The sequence below is a fragment of the Strigops habroptila genome, chromosome 1 (genome assembly GCF_004027225.2).
Source record: "Strigops habroptila isolate Jane chromosome 1, bStrHab1.2.pri, whole genome shotgun sequence".
Taxonomy (NCBI): Eukaryota; Metazoa; Chordata; class Aves; order Psittaciformes; family Psittacidae; genus Strigops; species Strigops habroptila.
In genome coordinates this window covers 90494297-90516676 of record NC_044277.2, presented here as the reverse complement: position 1 = coordinate 90516676, position 22380 = coordinate 90494297, and the positions used below count along the sequence as shown (strand labels likewise).

Here is a 22380-nt window from a genome sequence, read left to right as displayed (position 1 = left end):
CCAACCAGCGTGTTCTCTTCCTCTGGTGGATATGCACTGCTAGAAGGCATTCCAGTAACTAGGAGGGGACCTCCCAAAATTACATGAATACCAACAAATGCAGAAGCCATGACGTTCCTGATTATTCCCATGCACAGAGAGAGGGAAATGATGTATTTTCAAAAAAAAAAAAAAGGAGGAGATTTCATAGCCTAATGATGGGTTTGGTGTAGCAGAATAGGATAAAATCACCAATGTTTTCTACAGCCTTTCCTTGGCAACAAACACTACATCAGTATATTTTTATTAAAAGTAAACACATTTTTCCTCCCCAAAACCCATTACCTAAATGTAATTTGATATTGTGTTTTAGCATTTCGTTAGTGAATTTAAGAGATGCTTGTAGCAGGATTGGAGTCTAGCAGCTACTTAGGTTGAAAATGAAAATTTTAAACATCAGTAATATTTTCTTGATGAAACAACTGCGAGGTGTATCTGATCATAACCTAACAATTAAAAGGTCCCCAAAAAGTTTTAATATGGTATTCACCATTTAGAGTAACACCAAATCATACCAGGGCATCAAAAGCTAATAGAATGATTTAATTCTCCATTTTGCCCAGCATTAAAATGTTCAGTTACAGGCTCACCCTGCACACCACCATAAATTTCCTCTATTAGCTAAAAAAACCTCCTAAATCAGTTCAATGAGATTGTTTAAAAATTCCCAATTTTCCCGCCTTCTTGATTAATTTCTTGTTTAACCACCGAACTGCATTTCTCTCAGTTCTTTTCCAAGCAGTACTTCTCTGCAACGTACAATACGTTCTCTAACTGGACCACCAAAAAAACCCAAACAAAACCAAAAAAAGAATCAATCCTAAGCTGTAGGCATTACTCCATCCAGAGAATGTCTATATGGGTTTTCAAAGACAACATGCCTTTAGTACGCCCAAGATTTATATAGTTTGACTTGGTACTCTTCCGGAAGCCTGCTTTCACACACTCCAAACTAGCTTTATTCTGCATGAGTCACAGTGAAAAAGCCCACTCAAGAAAAATATCCAAAGAAAACATGAGCAAACTAGTTAGTTGTAAGTAGGACAGGCCTATGCCAAAACCAGAAACTCTAACATATCCGAAATTTGGGAATATAGATCTTAACTTCAAATGTATTCCCCATGCCTACAATAGGTCTCAAAAGGCCAATTTGTGTTATTTCTACTTATAATTATGCTGCTTGGTCACTAGTGCCTTTTGGCTGTTTTGATGCTTTCAGGAAAGGAAGTGGTTTCTATACACAAAAAAAATGAAGAACTCATTCAGTTTGGAATTGATCCTTTCATTACTAATGAATACTCCTTCTCTAAGGACTGTGGAGAGTCTCGCCACCCTGATTCCCAGATACCAAAGAAGTCACAAAAATGATTCTGACCTACCTCTACGCATGCATAAATATGACTTTTTGTTGAACAGAGCTGCAAAACTCAGGATTATAAAGTTACAAAAAATCTTCACTTTTGCATTCAAACTTCTGGTCAAATCTAAAAGAAAGAGATACAAAATACAGGTTTCATTTTCAACATGAGCACTTAGCATGTGAAGATCTGTTGCCTGAATTTTCTCTTCAAGACTCGTACTAACATCTGTTAAAAATCTCACAGTAACTCTTTTCAGAATAGGTGGATCATCAGACTATCTGATGCAAGTACAGTTTTTACAACAGTCCTATTTTATACAATGAGCCTTACATGAAGAGTATGTTATTTATTTATTCTTACAGAGAAGGGCTGTTATATACTTTCAGTCTGAGCAGCTTTTTGACTTCATCACAAATTCTTCTTTCCCCTTTAGAAGACTTCATTAAGGATATAAGATTGGCTGCAAAGAGAAACACATTACAAAGAACTTCAAGTTATAACTGCCTACATAGCTGATTCAACAGGACATACAGAAGTGGATATTGAGAATAACACACACATCCTTATAGATGGAAATGAAAATTCTCACATTCCCAGTTAACACAGATCTTTTTTCAGTATATTTTTATATCTAGGCTCCATTGTTCAGTTTGGAACATCTTAACAATTTCACCCTCTTTTGGCTTTACAACACACCCCATATGAATAATGTAACGACTGGACACATCTCTAGGATTTTATGTGCATTCTTTTAAAAAACTTTAAATGTGGTCAGAGGTATTTGTAAAACTCTGTGAACAAAGCCTTCAGCTGGTCCCGAACTTCTGAGTCATAATAAAAACAAAATAACCAAGTGAATTAACATTTGCCTTTGCGAGATTCTCTGCTATGTACAGATAGTGCTCTACAGTCTTTCTCTATCAGGTAGATCCTTGCTGTGTATAATTTTGCTTTGACGATGATTGGCTGCTGTTGGCCATCTGATCCATATTCACTCACTCTCTCTCTCTCCTGAAGAAAACGTCAAACGTTAATGTACTTGTTCAGGTATTCAGACTGGTGCTTCTCTCCTGACATAACACGGCAGCCTGACCGATGCTTTAACTGCTGGTGTCTTAAGGCAAAACTGAACTGAATAAGAACTGGTCAGTACGTAAGGAAACAATGTCATCCTCTCAGCACCATACAGTTTTCTCCCATGCTGCTTTGCTGTTTTAACCACAAAGTATTACAATTTTTGCTGGAAGCACCAAAGGAGAAACAACTGCTGCTGGAAATACTCAGTCCACATATTTGCTGGATTATTAAAGCCCTCTTATATTACCTCTGCTGTAATCCACATAGGACTCCCAGGCTCACTCTTCCTCCCAGTATGCAATCATCTCATTCTATGTTCTTCCTCAGCCTCTTTGCCCAGATAAGTCTATTTAGCGAAAATCTTGAAACCACTGCCTGCTCCTCAGCACTAAAAGCATCTCCCACACAGAACATCCTAGAGATTAACATCAAGAGTATATAGATATATATCACATACAGATATATATAAGATCAAAAGTATATAGATATCCATTAAATCAGCTTCACCACGGGCCCAACTTAAATGCCTCTATGCAAACACATGTAGCACAGGGAATAGACAACAGAAATTAGAGACGTGTGTGTGCTGGCAGGGCCACCATCTTACTGACATCACAGAGATGTGGTGGGATGACTGCTATCACTGCCGTGTTGGAATGGAAGGATACAGGGTCTTCAAGAAGGACAAGCAGGGAAGATGCGGAGGGGATGTCACTCTCTATGTCAATGACCATCTGGAGTTGCCAGAGCTCCTCCTGGGGATGGATGAGGAGCAAACTGAGGGCTTATGGGGTGAGGATTAAAGGGAGGGCAGGTACAGGGGACATTACAGTGGAGGTCTGCTATGGGCCATCTGACCAGGAAGACTGTGTGGATGAGAAGCTGTGGCTGCCCCACCCCTGGAAGTGTTCAAGGCCAGGTTAGATGGGGCTTTGAGTAACCTGGCCCTGGTCTAGTGCAAGGTGTCCCTACCCATGGCAGGGGGGTTGGAACTAGATGATCTTTAAGGTCCCTTCCAACCCAAACCATTCTGTGATTCTATGACATAACAAGGTCTTTATGTTTCCTTGCTCTAAACAATACTTCAGTAGTCTGACACACGTACAAGGGTTTCCATTGTCCTCTATGAAAACATTTAATGCTATCCCTTCTCCCCTCCAAATAAGAACTCATGTGTTCCTTAAAGTTTGACTAGTCATGCCCTAAAGCAAACACATCTTCCTCTATTAATGCACCTATATCTCAGCCAAGAAAGCCTGGCTCCTTCCACTGGCACTCCTTAGCTTCCAAGTGTCCCGAATGAATCCTCTTTCTTATTTCACATCCGAATAATTATGGATCTGCAGCTTCTTCACCTTTAGCTGTCAGTTTAGACATAAGTTCAGCTCCGCATAAAATAGCCAAAACTCACGTACCCATCAGGACCACTGAAACATGAAACGTATCTGGGTCCTTTTCTCAGTTACCAATTAACTTTTGCATTTATAAAGTTTGTCTCATTCAAACCAGGTAACCAAAAAAACCCACTAAAATCACTGTCAATAGTATAACATCTAATTACAAGCCTGTAAGTTTCCACAGTTCAGTGTACACAGTGTCTTTGTTCAAAGCCTGGGCTGCTGTGGCACAGAAAGGGAATTAACACCTCTTCTCCCATGACAGAGTGGTTGCTTCAGGCTAATACTGACCAACACTAAACACAGGTGGGTAGTGTAGCTTGTAATGATATATTATATCATAACTTCAGTGCTGCCAGTCCTATAACTTTCCTATAGAGTAACATTCAGGAAAACTATTTTATACCTTCTACATACCTTCAAAATGGTATTTGTTTAACAGTTGTGCCAGAATATCCCAGTCATACAGCAACAAGTCCTGAGAAAGCTCCATAGACTTTTCCACAGCTGTATGAAGGGTAGCTCAATTTGGAGGCTTAATAGATATTAAAAACCGACTGTATGAAGGAAGTGCAAAGCAGAGAGAAGGATGCTGGGACCCAGAGGTGGATGATTTACAGCTGGTTTGCTACACATGGCACGTGTGTAACTTTACATAGGGATCCTCAGAGCTGAAGTTATCAGAGCTATTTATTGTGTGTACAGCATTTTTGAAAAATTAGATCTGTTAGAGTAACAGGATAAAAATTTAGTCTACATCTCTCTCTCAGTGGGTCTTCAGCTTCAGTGTGCCTAAGACTTCTCTAAAAACAGAAATTCTGAGTCCAAGTCATGTGAATATATTGGGAGATGACCAAAGACTTCGATGCAATGATCTCAGATCCCCACACATAGCTTCCGAACGATGCCCACCATGCCCTGGCTAAATTGGCTTTCATCTGCTTTTGTGATCTAAGTGAAAGGGAACAAAATGTGTGCTGTGGCCTGCTTTCCCTCCACCTCACCACCTTTTCCATGTTTCTTACAGTCAGAGAGAATACTGCTGTACCCAGCAGAAACAGGACTATGTGCCTGGAGAGGTGGCAACCCAAAGCATAACCCACCTTCTGGCTGTGAGCACACTTGTGGTGCGCTAATCCAGAGCCCACCCAGAAGCGTCTTGATGGAACCACGTTAACCCCAAACCCTGTCTGTCCCTCTCTGCACCAAGCATACGTACTGCTTCCAAACACAGCTTGTTCCGCCCATGAAGTTGAAATAAACAGCATTAGAAAGCAGGTCCATCTGGAACTGAGAGCACTGAAACATGGTTTTTGTACTTGATCCCCAGAGTATCTGGGAGTTCTGATGCATCAAGAAACAAACTGCATATTTTAAGCAGCCTTTTAACCCACTGGCTAAATGGGGCCAGGGGAGAGGGTTGGGGGTGGGAGGAAGGGGTCAAAATGGAAGCTGCCTAACAACAAAATCTGTGATCTCTGACCTTCTGTCTGAAGATGAAAGCTGAGTTAGATGATTTTTCTACAGATGTCATTACGGCAGCTTTTAAGGCTACCCGGCTTGAACTCTTGGTTGCACTCGGTATTGTAAACAACTGCCAGAGGGAGAGTTAAGTGAGTGGAAGTCCAAAAAGTAAGAAACATTTTCAACAGTAGAGAATATTGATCATAGTGGGAAACCATTTATGCCCCAAAGGGCCATCAGCTGTCAGTATTTCCCCGGCTCCAGAAACATATTTAGGTGCCTAATAGGAGTTAATTAACATATTCATTTATAGGTGGGTGGAGCTGTGTCAGTCTCAACAGATGAGGAACACTGACATCAAAATAGACTAATTAACATCATTTGAACCTGTCTAAACTCACAAGTGATAACAAACACATAAATTGCAGCATCATATCAGAGAACTGGCATAAAATAGATTTAATTCAACGTGCTCCCAATGAGCAGCCAGAAACAAGTATGTAATACTACCTGAAGTGGTCAGCTAATGAATAATTAGCACATAGAAACAGCAGCTGATCAATGAAAGACTTATTTCATTTTGATCTCAGAGTCCCCTGAAACAGTTTAAATGTTCTCTAAAGCATTTCTGGATGATCTTTTTATCCTCAGAAGCATCTGTAGATAGCTCATGACAATGCCTTCCACAGGCTTTATACATGTTATATAAGACTGCGTCACTTGAATCAACTTCAAGTTTCCTGCATTCAGTCTTCTCCTCCTGTGATTAGAAAAAATGAATATCTCCATTCAACTCACACTTTTATACCATTCATCAGCTGGAATTCAGGTGTAGACATAGCCTAAATTCAGAAAGACCCCAACTACTTGGCTTGGAGGTAGATCCACTTCTTCCCTTCTACTGAGCTCCCAATTGCCTGATAATGCCCCAAGGAACAGCAGGACTTACTAGAAATATTTTGCTACAGCAGATAATGCACAATTTCAGCCTGTAAGCCCACTGTTACGGTGAGCACTTAAAAAAACCCAACAAAACAACTTCAGTCAAGTCCAGCAGTTAAAACAAAAAAGCTGCTAGCATCAGATATTGTGAGGCAGCATTGGAAAGGAAAGAAGAAAAAATGGGTCCAAAGTGAGATTGTAGCAAAAGCGAATGAAATCTCACTTGCTGGCATGCACTTCAGTAAACAGGTTGCATACTATACTCTGCTTCCCCACCATACTCCAATTCAAACGCTGCTCACATACGGAGTGTGAATGTTCTTGTTCAAATCCCATAAGGTTTTTATTTCCTTTGCTTATTGACAAAACAGTAAAAACACTATGTTGAACAATTTTGCTACAAGAAAACAGCAGTTTGTCAGAACGATCGAGTAAGGCATCCCTCGATGGAAAAAACCCACAGCGCTATTAGGCAGTGGAATGTAACAGAGATAGTTCATTATACAGATACTGAGAGATTGCATTATTTTCTCTTAAAAGGTAGCATTTATACAAGTTATACAGTATTACAGGCATATAAAAATTACTTGAAAAGGGAGTAGAGAATGATGTTGAGAGGTTAAGTGGGGTGTTCCTCTTTATCTTCTCTGACAATACAAAGCAAGCTGATACTCAAGGAAACTGAAAGGCAGTGACTTTACCAACAACAAAAGGATTTTTTTAATTCAGTGTATGATAAATAAGCTATGAAAAATGAAGTCTTGAGACATTATTAAAGCCAAGAGCTTATCAAGATTCAAAATGAGAATTTGTATGTGCACACAATAGGAAATCTGGCAGTGGCTCAGAAAGGCAGGTTCTTTTGAAAATTTCGAATGAGACCTAGAAGCTAAAGTTTCACCTTCAAAACTGATTTAAGCACACAGTGATTACACGCACATGAATAAACTCCACCTTCCGTAATTGACTTCATCATCCAAGACTGCGCTGGTGCTAATTGCCTCTTAACTGGAACTTACACTACTCTTGCCCTGCCTCTCTGGGTAGCAAATCCAGCTAGCATTCATCTCTCTGCTCCTGCGTTTCTGTAACAAGATAATTTGTGGTGCCTATATCTGTTGTAACTTCAGGGGGCTGACTGAGGTGGTTATTCACTGGAAAATTCTTCTCTAAGATAGATAGCCCTAGACTCCAATAGAGGCCAGAAAGAACGGTTGTTGAAGGCAGAACCTGGCCTTCCAAATGCATTGGCAATAAGCTATGCACCTATGAAAGGCTTTAAAGGCTGTTCTGGATTCTTGCCTTTGTTTTTAAACTGCTGTGACAGAACAGGGCAAAATATTACCATGCACAAAATTACCATAAAGTGAGGTGGGACCTGAATTAGACAGTGAATTCAGCAAGTAACAAATTCACCAATGAATGCAGCTTGCATTGTTCCAAAGTATTTGCAAATGTATGTTGACCTCACCAGCTAAGTTCATCTAGCAACAGGTCTTATTTCAGTAAACTAATCACAAAACTGTAACTTATAATTACCCCATTACAAACTATCCAAGCACTTAGGATAATTAATTTCTCTGGCTAAGGACAACAGATCCCAAGTTTGGGAGCATCCCTTTGCCACTATCATACCAGCTGTTGCCACTGTGCTGGCTAACCCTCAAACTCTCCTCTTTGCTTTGCACAAATAAGGATTTATTAGAAGAGGAACCATAGGTGCTTCCCCTTGCAGAGAAGAGCCCTAACCATCAGCTTGCTTTCGTCTCTCACCATCTGACATATGAACATTTAACTGGACTAGACAACAGACTGAGAATGACAGCTTAGCCAGTGGCTTAGGTGCCAGGGGATGTGTGTTTAAGTTTCCGTTCTTGCTCCACCAAAGGCTGTTTATGCAAATTTGGGCAAGATAATGAATGTACCCCTTCACCCAGCAATGCCTAATAGCATGGTAGCACTGGGGGAAAAAAACCCCAGAAATTCAAAGGCTCTTACAAAATGGAGGAAAATCTGACACTCAGTCTGTGATGAGATCTCGATTAGGACAAAGCTTTGAGGTGAATGAGCTTAGGTCTGCTGCAGTGAGCTCTCCAACAAAGCAAAAAAGAATTCCAACTGGGGAAAAAAAAAAAAAGGAAAAGGGGGGGGGGGCTGCAGATTTTTTTTTGAGATTACAAGCTATAGATTTCTTTTTTTTAATCAGAGAAAACTCAAAGCAACTTGTATACCTCTACAGCCAGCCCACTGGGCACATAAAGGCAGGTCCTTGGTTATACTTAATGTTGGGACTTGCACTTTTCCAGCCTTAGGATTTCATGACAGGAGCTCAGTGTGAGGTCTCCCTAGACAATACTGTCAAGTTCGCTACTTGCCTGAATCTGTATCATGTACTCAGGGGCAAAGAAAACACGTTCATCTGCTGTTGCTGCAGGAATGGATATCTGTTCCCTTGCAATTGGCCATAAAAGAACTTATTTTTCTATTACAGACAGAGCCTCTCTTGCAGAAATAGGACGCAGTTCCTTGCTGTACCCACTGGTTCCCTCTAAAATATCAACTAGGTCAGGAAGGAAGTGTTTAAGGATAGTAACAAGCAAGCCTCCCTCCCCTCACCTGTTGCCTGAATAACTGTACCAGAATTTTCACCTAAGCGGAGGAAATTACCTTTATTCCTCCATACCCATTACAGTATGTTCATAGCCATACAAAGTACGTCACTGGTTCTTCTGTCATACAGTTTACAGAGAAAAAGAAAACTCCCTTTCACAAAAAGCCAGAAGTACGATCAGAGAGATGCTTCTGTAGGAGTGTCAGTTTGGGGTCACCTTTTTATCACTAAAAAGGAAATTGTTGGAGCACTTACACAAAGAATTAGTCCACATGGTTAGTGTATTCTTAGCTTTCATCTGAGCATCATGCAAACTAGCTTTTTATGTAGACAACCCCAATGCAAGGACAATTCTCTGATCATCTCCTAAACAACCAGAAAAAAAGGAGTTTCTTTACCCAACTAAGAAGCCACTGGCCCTGCTGAAGTCAAAGCTGAGACCTATCTTTGTGCAGAGGCTAAGCCGCAGGCCTTTCCTCTGTCAAAGTGACTACAGAAAACAGATTAATGTTACTTATTTGTATCCCAGTACTGCTAATGGGTTTGACCAATTAATGGTCATGCATTGTTTTCAGGACATAAGTATTCTTCAGAAAAATCTGTATCCATCTCTATTGGCAGACTATTTTCAGCACTGAGATCACTTCAAAATAGCTATCCGACATTCAATGCAACAAGGCTAGAGAAAAGTGAATGTGATTATCTGCTGAGTATACATATAAGGAGAGTAAGTGGTTTAGACATAGGTACTTACGAGACAGATCCCGTTTGCTGCTCAGAATTATAACAACATTTTGGCAAAATACAGAGATCTGCCAGAAAGGGTAGCAGCAATGCTGTATTGTTTGGCATTTTTATAATGTGCCCTTCTCTGCTCCCCTAAACGTGCTTGCCTTGACTAAATAACCTCTAATCTGCATTTATATTCTTGTATCTTTATCTATTATGCATTACATGCACATGAAGCCAAGTCTCTGATCATACAGAGATGCTATTTAGAGTACACAAAACTTCCCCGGAGGGTTTCCATTTAGAGAAAGAAGCAGATTATCATAACTCTCATGCAATGGTAAAAAGAATACAAAAGGCTCAGCTATTTCCACTGCAGAGTATCAATGTCATTCATGTGTCCCTATTTTAATATATTCAAGTACAGCAGCAGTCCTCCACGAAGAACTGGGAACAGGTTTCCAAGAACATCAGGTAGGAAATAGCTTTTGTTCTCTCTCCTGCTGCTGTCCAATTTAAACAGCAAAGAACTTCAGACCAAAATTCACAATAGTCTGTTATTCAACTCACCTACAGTACTACAATTAGTGACTTTGGAAGGTTACATGCTGCCTTTCATTTTCACCATTCTTGGTCTGCATGAAGGGATAAAAAAGGGCAATGTAATTAAGTGATACAGTAATAATCCTACAGAGCAAAACAAAGGGGAGGAACTCAACTAAATGGAAAAAAAAAAAAGGGAAAAAAGTAAAAACCGTTATTTCCATGTAAACTCATGCTGCTTACCAATTTTCTCAGGACAGAACTGCAAATCTTAACAAAATACAGGTAACAGTCATGCTGAAGCACTAGTGACTGGGTTTTGGCAAGGGATGGGGAGCAGAAGGGAAGTGCATGTGGGGGAGAGTTTCTGAATTCTGCTGGGTCTTATCCTTTGGCATTTAATGCTGGGCCATTTATGGGGACATACTTGCATGTGAGGTTCCCGCTTTGCGCCACATGGGAATCATTCCAAGGGGATTTTGTTCCAGTAAGGAGAACACTTTCACTAAGTATTTCTGTATACAGCCAGCTGGAAGACCAACTCTTAAGACTGCAGGGTTGAAATTCACTCCTCAGGGACTCCATTAGTATCCCTGGAGTGACACCAAAGATAGATAACTTCTTTTTTTCTACATAAGAAATAACTGGTTTGCCTCAATACACTTAAAAGATACACCACATTAACCTTCTCCTTTGCATTTGCATTGGGTGCTGCTTACTTTCCTTCAAGGAGGTTGCATCCAGTTAGACACTGTGTCAAACCAATCCACTATCACTGATTTCATAAGATGACTTGTAAATAATATACATTGTGCTTGTAAATACACATTACATTTGTAAAAAATAAAGATTCTTTATTGATCTCTATTGGTCGGTCTCTTACCAAAATGTTTTACCAGATATGCCTTGTTCAAGCACTGACATTAAAGCAATCTTGTTAGTCCAATTGGCAGGGATAAAGTCTCTGTCTCACAAGAGCTTCCAAAGTCTGTGACCATCTTTTCTAGCAGTTACACTGGAGATCAAAGGCTGATGACAGCAAACTATTCAAATAGCACAAAGCTGGCCCAGTGTAAATTTGCAGATATGTTGAACTACAGTAAACAAAAGGCCAGATTGAACTGTCTTTCTGCCCCTTCCAGTTGATTCCTTCCCAGTTAAAGCAAAGCACTTATGTCCACAGGAGTCAGGAAAACTAAAATGATCAGTTAATAGTCCTGTTCCCATGCTGAAATGCCTTTTGCTTTACTGAGCTAATGGGTATAAGCAAGGAAGAGGGGAAAGGTCTGTGCAAAAGGAGTTTTTCACTTGTGCTGCATCACCAGCCTTGTCACAACAAGGTACAAATTCTCTAACCTGGGTATGTTTTATCATCTCACCTTGTGTGGACAGTGCAGCCATAATAACTGGTCCAACAATGTACATGTGCCAAGGAATGAGGCTAATTATGTTCTGGCATACAGACAAGCAGGAAAGAAAAATAAGGTATTTTGGGAGGTAATGGGGCAGTGCTCAGTCCTGCAGTCACATAATGCTGTGGTTGACTATTAGCAACACAATTGGATTTGTTGTGACAGTGGCTCCTATTACTTTGCAAATGAAAAGCCTCATGACTCTGCAGCATACTGGCCATATTGGTTCACCTTCTGCAATAGTGGAGTGGGGAGCTTCCACAATTACTTCACTCCCTTAAAGCCCAGAATTTAATTGATGCGTAACTTCTGCCAGGTACTCCTCACAATATTATCCATATGAAAGCCCATTTTCCTTTGCTACTCTCCAGGTACCCTATCCTCCATCAGGATGAGATGACACCCACCAGGGCTGCACTCCTGTGGTATGCTTGAAAGGCAGTCTTTCTTGGTCACTCATTTTGTGGCTTCTCTATGGCCTGGAAGGAAAGGTAGGGCAGGATGCTCTGACTCATGAAGAGCATCCCCTCTACTGGGTCCTTGTCTGCCTCTATCACTGAAGTGACTGAGAGGGACATCTGGCTCTTTGATCATCATCCCTGACTGCAGAGTCACAGGTGATGAGAAGCTTGCTGTTTGCCACCCTGCCAAAGGAGCCACACAGCTGCAGGAAACGCTGGAGTGCCTTTTCAGATGGCCCAGCAGGTCAGGTTCCATCTCCTTCCTTTATGTACACAGCTTTTGATATTTTTAAAAATTAGAACTACCACCATACAGCGGCTGGCATGACCCCAGCCTCTTCTAGCTGGTATCTATCTAGCTGTATTTCTACTAAGAGTTTCTCCTCCCAGGGGTAGAGCCCTAGATCGGGACACAGTCATCACAAATACATAAACACCTTGGTCCGCACTAAGCCTTGACTGCACTCCTCTGTGCTGATACCTTGACACTAAGGTATGTGTCTTGACACTAAGCATGTCTTTCTAGAGTATCACCTCCGTGGTACGGCTTGGAGATGTCAGGCCTGATGAGATACTTCTGGAGGTATTTTTTAATGGCTGGGAAGTAGGTGTGAGGTGGAGGGTATGCTGTTAGAGCAGCACCAGAAATCTCTACAGCACTTTGGAAGGTCATCTTTCCTGCTCCAGAGATTATCTAGGCTATCATAGGTGCCTGTATGAGGAGGAGGCCAAAGTCAAAGGCTGCAAATAACCCCACTGTCCCTGTGGCAAAGAACATGTGTCAGGACAGTTTGTCATAAAATTTATAAACTATTCCTCCATTTTCTTCTCCCCATCTTCCTTCATTTCCTTCATTCTCCTTCATCTTCGTTGTCTTAGCACCTCTGTGAAATGGAAGTTTTCCTAACATTTCAGATGTAGAAATCACAAAAGATTGCTCATGAATCATGCAATTCCCCATAATACCTGGAAACCATGGTGTAGTTGGGAAGAGAATCCCGACATTTGGACTTCAGGTCTTGTACCTTAAACATATAAGAAAAATACGTATCTCCTTATTTAAAATGGCAGAGACGAAACTAATTATAGAGATTCCATTCTCTACCTCAAAGCTGTACAAAGATGGGCTCACATGTTACTGGTCTAGAACAGCCAGTGTAAAATGGTGGAAATAAACACCTAGTATGTAATAAGATGTTACAAGCTTATATTTGCAATGAAAGTACACAAATTCAAGAGGAAAATGGACTCATGCAGTCTGAAGCCAAGAAAATCCAACGAGCAATGGACTGATCTTTAGGCCTTCAGCATCAATAGGACTATTCATGCCCCTAAACATTACATGTGTATTTTAGCACCTGGCTGAATTAGAGCCTCAGATAGCAAACCAAGAGATTGCTGCTTGTTTTCAGCCTGCACAAAAGACAGTCCATTCTGATAACTTCACTGATTACCCTAGTTTATAATCTCCTTAATATCAAAAGTTCCATAAAGATACATTTTGTTCCCTAGAGCTCCTCAGAAATCAGCTAAACATATGGACTGCTTGCTTACACCTACTACAGAAGGCTGAGTATTGAGGATTTATATATTTTAGTCTATGTGGTGTAAATATGTATAAATTTATATTGTGTTAATTTATGGCATACACTACAGAAGGTTTTGCGTGAGCTACATTGCATTCCTTCCCACGTTTCTGCTGAAATATTCATCTTCGGGTCTTTTTCTCCATGTTTTCCTTAGTCTCGCCACAGATGTTTGGGCAGCTTGCGTTAGAAGGGAACGTGCCTTAGAAGTACATTTAGGAATTTAGGTGATGAGAATACCAAACTCAACTGTGTGGCTACAGCCTGACAGGATTAACAGGCTTGGTGAACACTCACCAGTGTCTTGGACCTGCCTTCTGATACACAGCAAGCATCACAACGTAGTTTGTAAATTAGCACCATCAAGACAGACACCCAGCGCATAGAAAACTTGTCTCCAAGGATTGCCAAACAAGTGCCTGACAAACATTGCATTCACACACAAAACACAGATACATAAAGCTGCCTTGCCAAAAGAAGGACTGATTCTCGCAAGAACAGGCACCTGTGTAACAACAAACTGCACTGAGCATTACCACAAGCAGTCCCTCCCGTCTGTCTGCACGCAGCTCTCAAGAATGAAAATACATTAATGTGTCCCAATCACTTTGAAATCAATAGGACTCTTGCTGTTGGCTCAACAAGAGCAAGGTCAAGCCATTGGGCCAAAACATAGCCCTTATCTCCCCCTGAGCCCTTATCACAATTCTATCAACACAGTCTTTGTGTACAAGGACTGGTGGTAACCCAGAAGCCCCAGTGCAAGATTGTAGCAGTATTAAGAGCCTGCCGCCTGCCATAACATCCAGCAAGAGATATGAAGACATACAGAAAACTTCATTAAAGCATGACGTCATCAACAGGAGTGGGGCTCACCACATTGTTTATTTGCTTACATTCCAGTTGTGTATCAACAGGTTTCATGTCACTGACTTACTGGAATATGAAAATGCACAACTACATAAATAGTACCAGAGGGAGTTACCTAAATAAATAAATCATATATAGATAAATAAATCTTTCAGATATTTCTGAGTCCCAAATGCACCACAGAGTACTAACTGACAGAGAGGAATGAGTAAGAGGATGTGTCTGCAAATATTTTCTCACACACAGCTGTGAATTACTTTGAAATTTTGACCCATTTCCCCATTCACTGTCCAAAAGTATTTCTATGTTCCGTGTTAATGGCAACATACCAGGAGATGTGGGTTCAAAGTCCAGGGCTGCTTCAGATTCTGTAGCTAATTCTGGGAAAGTCACTTACGCCTTTGAGGCCCTCTGGGAAAGACAGTTATGGACATTTTTTCTGGTCCTCTTTGCTTTTCTTGTCTATCTAGGATTAGAGACAGATTTTTAAAGGTATTCTGATAGCTAAAGCTGCAACCAGTGCTCCTGACAATCCCATCAGTCATTTTACCTTGCCCTTGAGAATGACAGCAAATATCTCCTATCCCCATGTGCCTGTAGATCCTCACCACATCTGGGATGGTGAGTGCCCATCAGTGTGTATGTTGCCTAATACAAGGGTGGCAGTATTTCACAGGGTGATGTTAGAAAAACAAAACATACAGTGGTAAAGAGCCATGGATTTCAGTAGAGTTTAATTTAGTTTTTCTGGATAGCTTTTTCCGTAAGTACTGCTACAGCTATACCACACAATAGCAGATGCATCAAAACTGCTGAGAAAGCTTTTTTTTCCATAGAGAAAGGAAATAATTCTAATTTAGAAAGAAAAATCTACAGTAATTCAACGAGGGTGCAGATTACATTACCCTGCTACATTGCTGTACAAAGGCTTAAATAGACCATACATTTTGCCGGTTTTATTTTATAAAACAGGCCAACTAAGTCCTCACATGTAAAATAATGCACAACAAAAAATACAACTCTCAGACTGCTGCCACTCTTCTACCTCAGCCCTGTTTGCCCAGCTCTTTCCCAGCCTATTGCCCTTGCTCTTCTTGTCTCACCTGCTGAAAGTATCCCACAGCGGAGTCCGAAGTTGCTCAGCCCAGGGAAAAGTCAGTAGGACTGAGCATGGAAATCAGTGCTCCCTTGTCTCACCATGTGGTGCTACCTGGCTGACCCTAAACCTCTCAACATAAAAGAGCTACACAACACTTGGAAGATGCTGTTCAGCCCTCTTTTCCTAGCACAACAGAGACAGATTTTTAGCTAGGGCCTTGAAACAGTCCTCAAAGACAAAATAAAAAGTAATACTGTTCAAGGTTCCCATGTGGCTGATTTTCCCATTCTCCTACTTTCCTCCCCCTTTCTTCATTCTCCTAGGATTTAAATAATGACTGAAGGATTAAAACCAGCATAAGTTAGTAATCATCCTATCATGCCTTAAAGACAACAGAGCTCAATGAGTGTTGATGGTTTGAATACCTCAGTAGGCTGAAATATATTCAGAGAATTTCAGTGAATTTAGGTAAATGGGGAGAATGGTTAAAAAAAAAAAACAACCAAAAAGCAAAGTCTGATCTTGGATAATTAACAGCAGAAACAGGGCTAAATTGAAATAAATTATTCAGTGCAAGTACTTCAGACAGCTCTTAAGAATAACACATGGATCTGTGGCACTCTTTAGGGGACTTTGTGCCTATAAACTAATTAATAGATCTGACTTCTCCATATGTAGTTTTTCCATCTGTAACAGATAAAGTATGGATAGGTTTCTTCATGTAACAGGAAAAATTAAAACTAAAGTTATTTTTGTAAGTTGTAGAATATTCTCTAACTTATTCAGAACGCGAATGTGTGAAATACCATGACAGAATGGAAATTGATTTTGTAAAATGTGAGAGTGAACGACCGCGCTCTGAAACATGTGGTGCAAAGTCAGAGACACGGCACTCTGCTTCCTTCCCCTCCAACCACCACCCAGGCATGTCTCAACACAAACGGCAGAGCACAGCCAAAAGGGCAGCTAATAACCTGCTCCTTGTTATGGTGAGCAAGCAAGAAGGCCATGTCAAAAATGTTTGCATTCTAAAGCTGAAAAGTTCCAGGTTCCTGCCACTCCACTACGTTGTACAGCAAGGCTTTGCTCAAGCCTTTGCAAACACTACTCAAACAGCTTAGAAGATACACCCATCATCTTACCACGTGATCTCCCATGTTGGTGGAGTGCTTGGACCCTTTCATTTAATCATCACAGGAGCTTCCAGTCACTTCTTGGGGTAGCCACCATGCTGCATGTATAGGAAAACACTGTACAGATTACTAGGCCAAACAGAGCTGTCATGCATGAGCTCGTCCAGCCTTTCCGATTGGTTAGAAATCTGTCTCAAGCCATGTCATCCAGCCCAGGATGTGAACGCTGCTAGGACACAGCTGAGAAATAGCTCACTTCTATTTTCACATGTACCACCTCTCATTTTACAGGATCAACCTTGACACTTGGATTTCAGAAGTAGCTTCCAAAGTTTTAGCCAAACTAATGCACCTCAGTCAGGGTCACACATATACATTAAACAAATCCCATCTGTGAGGGCCAACAGTCTCTCCCCCTGCCTGAAGACCTGGTTAGTGTGGGAAGTTGCCATTCACACAGATGTTAGCACACTTATTTGTAAAGGTTAGTTATTTTTAAAGGTTACTTAACATAAAGCACATTAGCAGAAGGTAACACAGTCTCATGTTTCAATGTTTAAAAAGCAAGAGCTGTTGTACAGCCAAGTCACCATCAACATTCAGAAAACCTCCAAACCTATGCAGAGGCTCAGAAGTATGTTAGCAGGCTTTTTACCTGACAACTTTTCTCCTAAAATGGTTCATGACTCCCATCAACAAATTGTCCAACAGCAGTGTCATGCCCAGCCAGTATCTGCGCCAAAAATTAACACCTCTTCTTCATCCCCCCTCTTCTTATCGCACATCCATCTCCACACCTCATCACCCAGCAGCCCAAATATCTGGCCATCTCCCCTGGAAAATGCCTTTTATACAGCCTAATTGCCACAACTTGAAGCACAGCAATGTTCCTGCCCTAGTCTCCAAATCCAACATTTGCTTGAGTGTGTTGACATCAGATCTCATTATTGACTTTAAGGAGAGCATCAAGAAGAATTTCCTTCACTTCGTCTTCTGTTGCTGAAGACAGACAAGCCCTAACATCTATCCTTTAATTAGCATGAATAGTGACAAATTTTGGGAGACAACCTGGAGTTTCATCCAATCTGAAGTTAGGCCTAAACCCAAACTAAATACTCCTCAAGAATTTTGGAGACTGTACTTAGATGCGGGGGTTTGGTCTCACTTCCCCTTAAACCGATTCTGCACACGAGACTGAGAAGATACTTTGTTCTTTTTATCCTCATTTTTCTCTCAGACTTCATTCCTTATTACAGAGCACCCTTCCCAGAATAGCCTTGTTGTCTCATTTGGGCTAGTCAAAAATATAGCACTAAAGCGTGAGTACTTAGAAAATCAACCGTACACATCCAGATTATTCTTTTGTTTGTGATGGGGTTTGTTTGTGGTTTGTTGTTAGGTTTGGGGTTTTTTGCAAACCTATATGCCACTTTAACATAGTTAGAATCCATCTGCTCCTGCCCTTTCTTTGTAGTTATGCGCATCTTCCTTTTGTCAATCCCAACACACTTTTCACTTTAGCGAGCTAAGAAAATGATCTCATATGCAAGAGATCCAAATTTGTGCTAGAAAAGAGCTATGAGAGCATATCAAAAGGAAAAGAGAACAAGGTAGCACAAGAGCCTGTTGCCCTCTACCATCAGTCCCAAACTATCCAACAGGGTGCTACACATGCAGAATTGGCATGGTCTTTCACAGGGCCCTCCTTTCTCACACTGATTGTATAAAAAAAAAAAAAAAAAAAAAAACCCCAAAACATTTGGCAATTAAGAAATCTTTCCACTGTTTAATTCACCCTTCTGATTAAGGAAACAAAAGCTTCCCTAGCAGTCTCTCTGGTCTGTATTTGATATGCCAGTTAAAGAAGTCTGTGCGTGTGACTGCTCCTGCAGGTGCTGGTGCTCCAGTGAGGGCAAACCAGGGCAAGCAGCAAGCCCGTTTTCTCAGCAGTCATCCTGTGTAGGCTGCTCTTACCATGGAGCTGCTGTGCAGCAAGGCAAATGCTGTACAACAAAACAACCAGCTTTCCCTAACACCACAGGGGTATCTCATCTCCACTACAGCTGTGCAGTTAATAAGTACCTTTTTTGATACTGCTTACTTTGTTATTTGTAAACATGCAGTCAGGTCAGTCAGAATCTACATGAACAAAGCCCAAGAGCCTCCTGTTTCCAGCCTCAGCTGGTACTAACTGGCCACACTCAAAAAAGAAAAAAAGGAAAATAAAGAAGAGCTGCTCTCTCAGGGCTGAGCTTGTTTCCTATATAGTAGTTTCATAGAGGTGAATCTTCCACTAACCTGGTTGGATGACACAAATTGTACCAGCAACAACAGGAGGCTTGTCAGCGCTGCTCCAGCATACAAATGAACGTAACAGATGGGTAGCATTAAACTCACCTAAAGATAAAATTATGATCTTCAGTCATTGAGAAAGATGATAACTTAACCACAGGATGTATCGCAATTAGCTTCCTCAGCAGCCTACAGAAGCAATATATACAAATTACAAGATAATCTTCCGCAATTTGAAACCATTTAGGATCTTTAGCATCATATACTTGGATCAATTTAAATCTTCAAGTTGCTATCATCTATCCTTTTTACTCAGAGATAAATATCTCCTCATTTTCTAGTGAAACACAGTAGACGTGTTTTTTATCTGGCCTTACTGCATAATTTCTTTCAAGTTAGATGGTTGAACTATAACGAACTCCACAGGACTGTGGTTGCAAAGCGGAAGCAGCACCGGCCACCCCAATATCTGTATTAGATTGCCCCCAGTGGTAAGGAACTGTAAAAGACTTTTGCAAAGGGAAATGAAAATTTTCAATTGAGAATGAGGTCTGCTGGTGGGGAAAAAAAAAAAATGCTGTGTGTAGAAATCTTTAAGCTTTCATCCATTTCTAGGAAACTGGAATGGGAGGAGCATTCCTCCTACTCCTGAAGACATCTGCACTGTGAGGATACAGAGAAACTACTGCAGCACAAACAAGGTTTTGGCAATTAAAGCTTGTCAGAATCACAGCGAGCTTCCTGTTGATCTGGGTCCACTTATACTTACATTACAATTCTGTGCTTCCTTCTGCTGTTCCTCTTTGGACATATAATACTTAAAAACTAGCTCAAGAACTTGAGAGGCTTAATTCTCTGCACAGTGTAGGAGTAGCCAAGATATTTCTTTCTATGGCCTTCTTCTTGTTTTCGACTTAGCATCTGGCAAAACTGGAAAAACCCTGGGACATAAAAATTCCCTTAACTGTGAGTAAGCCCTGGTTATTATGTCTTCGTTTTTTTAATAAAATGGCTTGTTTGATTAATGCCTGTTTGCCTGGAAAATTTTCTCCTCTCCTTCACTCTCTCCTGCAATTGTTTTGCATTTTAATGTCTGCTTTGGATAGAGAAAAAAGCTGGATGCTGGGTTAAATCATGGCCCCTTTCTGAGATCTGTGGGACTTTTGTTGTTCATTTCCGTGGCACCAAGATTTGACCCTTATTCTTAACAGCTAGAGCCTCCAACAGTGGCCTACCGCAACACTATAAGTCTCTGGAGTGAATGACCAAGTCCAAAGTTGCTGTTTAAAATACCAGTGACTTTTCAAAAGCCTGATTAATTCATTAGGCTTTGCCCAATCCATTCAGCCTTGTTCAGACAAATCCAGTAAGCTGTATTCTCTCATGCTCCCTTCCCGTGTAAGTGGCAGCACTTTTAACTTTGCACAGAGTAAGAATTTACCCCAAACAAGTTAAAAATCCTTCCCTATTGAAATCTGAGGCTGATAGTTGCACATGTGATGATTTTAGAGAGACTGAATCTTTGCTATAGAAAGATGACTGTTTAAAACCTGAACAGGAGACTAACACTTTTTTACAAGTCGGTTTTATTTGAGTTTTTGCACTTGGCAATTATGGGTAGCTGTTTGGACTCACAGCCAATGGAATTAAACATTTGAGAGATTGTGATTCATGATAGAGTCTGGTTATGAAGCTAATTACACCTCTTGTCATTGTTGATAATGTATGATTACAGAGACAAAAATCTTGGTTCTGCTAGTTGAATTTCATGGGAGGGTATAGACGGGGGGGGGGGGGGGGGAAAGGAAAACAAAAGAAATCAAAACAACCTTCTCATTTAAGAAAAGACTAGTCAAGACCAGAAAAAGAAGAAAAAAGAAAATAGTCACACCTAACAAAAACACTGAAGTTTCCTTAAATGTTAAAGGAGATGATATGCATGTAAAAAGGTATACAAGGCTATTTTCAATGCACTTTTAAGTAAACACATAAAAGCAAATTTAAAACCTCTAGAAAACTAAAATGGAAAAAAATTATGAAATAAAATCTTGAATGTAACACACAATTCCAGCTTTGCAAGTAAGACAACACATTCCAGTACATCATGCAGATGCCAAGGCTTCTCCCAGACAAAAGCACATCTTTTAGAATCACAAGTCCTCTTTAGAAGCAAGGACTGGATTCACTACCCCTGTACCTGCAGTCTCCTAGCTCCACAGGTACAGCAGCTAATATACAACTGAAATTGTAAGCTTTCTGTGTTTTTCATGGAATTGCTTAGCCTGTATGCTCATCCCTTAAGTTGCTGATTTTAAACTTCTCCTATTGCAATGAACATTAACTTAATTTCTCAAGTTATTGCACCATAAAATCTTGCATGCTCAGAACGGTATGGCTTTTTTAATTTTCTTTTTTCTTTTTAAAATCTCAATTACTATAGGAAATATTTCCCAAATACTAACTGAATTTTAGGTATTTTTTTCTCTGACATTTTAGATGGGGTTTTTATGACAACAAAGTTTAAGAAGTCTGTTTTCTTGTGAAACAGAAATTTTGAAAAAGTCTAAATTTTCTTAAGATCATAAGTTATCGCACTCATGGGAAAATTTCAGTGACGTTACTGAAAAGAAATTTTGATTGTTAATGCCTGCAGAGAGAAAAAAAAAAAAGCCAGATGCCACAAACAAAACCCGAGTAAAGTTTATAACACACACAAAAAAATCAGATAATTTTAGCAGAGAGAAGAAAGTCTCATGACTTTGAGCTTTTGATTGGCAAAATCCTACAAAATGAAGGATGAAGAAGTGTTTACAGAGAGATATTATTTCATGGTTTTAGAATGAATATTCTGTGCTGGTCCCAAAGACCCTGCAGGTCATGCTACAAAGCTTACCCATTTGCCCTGACTTGTAGATGTTTAAGGGTGTCTGGCTAAAAGTAAGGATAGTGGCACAGCTTGCTTTTACCTTTGGTAAAGTACCACATGGTTTTATACAGAGAAGTAATTCTTCCTGTTTTCATTCTTTCTTTAATTTAGCTAAAAGTGACCTGGAACCTCAGCTTGACCTCTATACGCCCTAACAATGCAAAAGGCACTTTAATTTCTCTTGGTATAATTTCCCTTATCAACAATGATTTCTTCTAGCCCACTGTAGATGGACGGTAGAGGTAGGAATTAGTAAGGAGAGTAGACTCCTCTTTCCTCAAGTTTTCATATTGATACTGCTGTTAAAATGTTGTTTCCAAAGCCACAGGTGAACCTATAGCTACAAAGACAATGATGAAAATAGCACTTAGAAATTGTATCCATCTCTCCTGATCAGAGACCTGTCAGCTCAAATAAATTGTACTTAAACTTTTAAAT

General features: G+C 40.3%; 1 long non-coding RNA gene across 1 annotated transcript in view; it reads right to left on the bottom strand.

Moving 5' to 3' along the window:
• Positions 1-1430: 1430 nt before the first annotated feature.
• Positions 1431-22380, bottom strand: part of LOC115616199 — a 28962-nt gene continuing 8012 nt past the window's right edge. Inside the window, exons 2-3 of the long non-coding RNA XR_003994229.1 lie at positions 19023-19121; positions 1431-1523 (exon numbers count right to left, since the gene is read on the bottom strand). This is a non-coding gene — a long non-coding RNA (uncharacterized LOC115616199). The remainder of the gene's footprint in view (positions 1524-19022; positions 19122-22380) is intronic.